The sequence below is a fragment of the Oryza glaberrima genome, chromosome 12 (assembly GCF_000147395.1).
Source record: "Oryza glaberrima chromosome 12, OglaRS2, whole genome shotgun sequence".
Classification (NCBI taxonomy): Eukaryota; Viridiplantae; Streptophyta; class Magnoliopsida; order Poales; family Poaceae; genus Oryza; species Oryza glaberrima.
In genome coordinates this window covers 16,102,429-16,107,069 of record NC_068337.1, presented here as the reverse complement: position 1 = coordinate 16,107,069, position 4,641 = coordinate 16,102,429, and the positions used below count along the sequence as shown (strand labels likewise).

General features: G+C 39.5%; 1 long non-coding RNA gene across 1 annotated transcript; it reads right to left on the bottom strand.

Moving 5' to 3' along the window:
- Positions 1 to 2,544, bottom strand: LOC127757076 (uncharacterized). The gene is made up of 4 exons (XR_008013346.1): positions 2,435 to 2,544; positions 2,093 to 2,347; positions 1,904 to 2,015; positions 1 to 57 (listed from the first exon to the last, which is right to left on the bottom strand). It is a non-coding gene; the product is annotated as an uncharacterized LOC127757076 (long non-coding RNA).
- Between the last annotated feature and the right edge of the window lie 2,097 nt (positions 2,545 to 4,641).

Genomic DNA, 4,641 nt, shown 5'->3' with positions numbered 1-4,641 from the left:
CCTTGAATCAGGAAAATGTCAGCACCTAAATCATTTCTTCACCGTTTAAGCAATCATCTATACAAAGTACACGTTATGCAATTAAACACCGAATATGCGAAAAATCCAAAATGCTCTAAAATGGATTATTTGTGCACAGTGAATAGGTACTGGTCTAAAATGAATTTATGTGAAAGAATTTCTATTTTACCTCATTTCATTTGAGAGTTATGAATTTTAGAAGTTTCGTCGGTATAGTGTAGGATTTACTTAGGTACTATTATGAAGTGCTGTAGTAAGGTGATTCTTATTAAGTTCATGTTTGTTGGGGTGAAGATATGTGTTTTCTAAAACTAACACATTTGGTTTCATAATCTTTAGAGTTAATATGAATTCTTTATGTATTTTACATGTTTTAACGTGTTCTAGGAATATAGTCTCTATGTGTACATGGCTTTGGAGATTTAGGTCTAGAACTTGCTCTAACTTGCTAGTGATGTATAAAATGAGTATTTTAGTTATCTAATGTACTCTTAGTTCATAATTTTAGAGTTTATATTGTTTTACTACATATTTTATAAATAGGGATGGTCTATGTTAGTTACTTATACCAACCTAGAAATTGTTACACGAGTTAAGTTTGCTAAGTATTTGGGAATTAATGCTGCAACTATCACCTCTCTGATCTAACAAGTTTTATTTTGGTTTATTCATAGCTAACGTGCATTTTAAATACCTCTGTACATATATTTTTGCTTAACCATCACTTGGTGATTAACTCCTAGGTTATCTATTTAAAGATTAGAGCTATAATTTGTACAAAAGGTGTCATATTTTATTTTATTATGATGAAACTCACTATTTTCTGGTTCTAAAGAAACTTAGTTCATTTCATTTGGACTAAAAATGAATTTTCTAAAAATTTTACAAATTAAAGGCCGCTCTATGTTGGTTATTCCTTACACGAATATTTAGAGGCTTTTATTACAAAGTAGGTATATAATTTTATTTTATAACATGGAAGTATATGCTTTGGTGATTCTTCAGAACTTAGGTTTACTCAAAAAGGATCTAAGATGAATTTTATATAAACTTCTAAAGTTCAGTTAGTTATTTTAAAGATAACAGTTTTAGAGGCATTTGGTACAAAGTAAGTAATTACTTTTATTTCACCTAATCAGAGAGTGCATGATGATGAATCTGTATAATTTGAGTTTGTTTCAAAATAAGTTAAATTGAATTTTCTATGCATTTTATAAGTTTGTATATGCTTTACGTATGACCTAACTTAGATAAATTTTAGAGACAAAGTTTGTACAGTGAGTGTCAAGTTTTATATTCCTGGAATAAAGGTCATAACTTTGTGAATCTACAGCAACTGGAATCACTTCAAAATGGGCTATATTTGATTTTATATGGATTTTACAACTTTGGATGTTTTCCTGTTGAAATTATAATGCTTAGATGATTTTCTTTATATTTTCCAATTTTTAAAAGGGGTGGGTCCACTGGTCAGCCTCTGGCCAATATGCAAAAAGGCCCCTAGGGCTTTAGGAAATCAACCCGCAGTCCTGTGACTGTTCTGTGTGTGAGGTAGTTTTTACAAAATAGCACCCAGAGTTTTGATTCTTCTCAAGTGAGGTCCTTGGTTTGAGTTGATACAGAGCTTGCCATGGCCGAGTTCGTTCTCGAGCTCGCCGGCGGTGAATGGTGGCAAATCTCGGCATGAAACCTAAATAGAAGATGTAGAGGAGTTTTGGGCGAAGCTAATGGTGGTCTTCTTGTGAGCAATGTTCACCGGAATCAACGGCTACGGCAGCGCGAGCGGCGGTGGTTCTTGGGTTGCTAGTGCATGTGGGTGTAGAGTCCAGATCGTAGCAATTAGTGTGCATGCATGTGGTCTCCTAGTCTCCAGGGTGCTCACCGAGGGCTCAGACGAGGTCGTTAAGGTCTTGGCGGCTGCGACGGCTTGCGGATCATCCTAGTGGCGGCGTTTCTCCGGGGTTCAACGACGTCGGCTCGAATGGCTCAAGGACCTGCCATGCATGTGTGTCCAAGAGGTTCGTGAGGTCCCAAAGATGGTGTGTGCACAAAGAATCGGACTATAGCTCACCGGAGTGGAAGGAATTGACAATGGCGATGGCGACGGGTTCAGATCGGCGACGAGGAAGAAAAGGATGTGTTCTCCGTGTTCCTAGTGTCTCTGGTGGTGATTCTTGAGGCGTCCTGAGGAGGAAGCCTAGGCAATATTTGCGGCACAACGGCTTGGCTCGAGATGAACGAGGATGGCCAGACGACGATGATGCCGAAGCGGCGGCGCTCCGGTGCGTGCTCCAGGGCGTCGTCGGCGTGGCTTGCGTTCCGGTGGCTGTGATGCACAAAACGAATGGTGGTCAACAGAGAAAATGTTCGGCGTTGTGTGGAAAGATGGGAACACGAAAGAGATGGAGGTGACCTTGACTCAATCGGCAATTGCGATGGTCGTCTCTCCCGCGGCCGGTGATGAAGATGAGAGCAGCGGAGAGGCAGAGGACCTACTCCCTCGGTTCCTTCAGCCTCAGAGTGATGTGTGGAGTTGGGCGACTCGGTCTGGAGGAGATGGAGGCTTGACTTGAAGGCGTCGACACGTCGTCACCACGCGTCGACACTCGACACGCTCGATCTCTCCCTCTGTGTTCTTGGTCAGCTGAGGGTGAGGGACAGAGAAAAGGGCAAGCCCAGGTCACTGCCAAGTGGGTCCAGGACGAAGTGCTCTAGGTGGAAGGGAGAGGTGTGGGTAAGATTCTGGGTGAACACGGTTTTGGACGAATTTTCAGGATTATTTCTCTTCTCCAACTTTGTTAATTCATATATTAATTTGTAGTACAGAAAAGCTCATGTGGATTTTACTGGAGTTATATGAATGTACCTAGTTTCCATTTTCTTTGGTTGCACTTAAAAATTATGGATAGATTACTCACAGAAATTAGAAGAAATTGGGCCCTTTGGAAACTAGTTTGAATTTTTAGGAGACCTAAACAGAGAAGATAAATTCTGAAAAAAAATATTTATTCATGATAATTAACCTAGTATTTGAATAAATTATTTTCCTTATACACTTCCATGCAGTTAAATGTACTTTTAGACAAGGTGTGGTTTTAGACAATTGAGAATTATAATTAATCAAATATTTGACTGGTTTGACTGATTTATTCGAGGTATCAAATTTAGTTATTAAATTGTACCAAAATTACAGTGAGATGTATTTGTTGAGTAGAACCTACATGAATTTTTCCATGATTTTATCTTGCACAAATTATTTTAGATAATTAGCAAGACTTATCTCTTGTATGCAAATGTATGTAAACATTTATAGAAGTTATATTTGGACCTAAGGTGATGTTGATATGTTAGAATTACAGTTTACCTTACACATGTCATAAGCTTCTTACCTATTTATCCATAAGTTTACTTTAGCATTAAATTAAGAGGATGCTCATAAAGGTAATTAAGATAGAATATTTTCTATATAAGTTAATTTATCTACTAACTTCCATATTCATGACATGCTTTCAGATGAGTAGCCAAATTAGTCTAGTGAGGCTTGAAGTTAGCCATGTTGATATATTTTAAGGTGTATGGTTCCTATTTTAACTTCCTCTAGTTAACACTAGACCCTAACGGTTTAGTTGTTTATCTAGATCTTATATATTATTTATGAGACCTATTATGAAATGCAAATCGAGAATCCAAATGCATAAGAAGGACTCAAGTCAAAACATGTTTTATGCGAGTATGTATGCTTACGCATAAGTTTACATTTTTGTCCTAGGTTATAAATGAAAAAGTTTTAATTTGCCCTCCAATTTTATTCATGCAAGAGTTAAATCAATTTCACCTAGGTTTAAAAATGGAAATTTTTGGTTCACAAAATTGAAGAACTTTGCTTTCAACTAGTTTTGATTGAAATTCCTTAATCCTAGAATTCGGGTATGTTACATTCAATCACCTCCCCAATCATGTCCCCCACCGATTCTCCAATGGATCTTGTCATCAATCCCAACGGCATCTTCATCACCCAGACCCAGATCGGAATTGTTAAGAATTCCATCTCGTCAATCAGCTTCGCTCCATCAAACTCTACGACCACCAGAAGATCTTTCCCAAACATCCACGGCCCGTCATTCAGCGCCTTTCTCTTCCCCGAGGCTTGACGGAAAGTCACCAGGAAACGGTTGTTTCCCAACTCCTTGCAGTCCACCACCTTCATTGGACACCATACTTTACCCAGCACTGCCTCAAAGGGACTCCGATCTGATCGGCTTCTCTGCTAGCACCTTCACCACCGCCTGTGGATCGCGGCATGGCAATGTGGCTGTCAGAGCCCCTCCCACCTTTACGCGTCTCCTCTCACTCTCTGAAAGATTCATCTTCTGCATCAAGCCCGAAACCTTCTCCAAATTTGGATCCATGGCGACCAAACCGGCGGTGACAAACCCTAGCGGCTAGCAGATTAGGGCTCGGCTCCGAAACGGAGAATATGACTTGGACACAAATGCAGGATGGGCACTAGACTCCACGATCAGATCACTAAGAATAAACTGATCGAATCAAAACAGAAGAGGGAAGACGAAGGAACCCTAGTCGCCGAAGTCGCCTATGTAGAAACCAACCCGAGTCGCC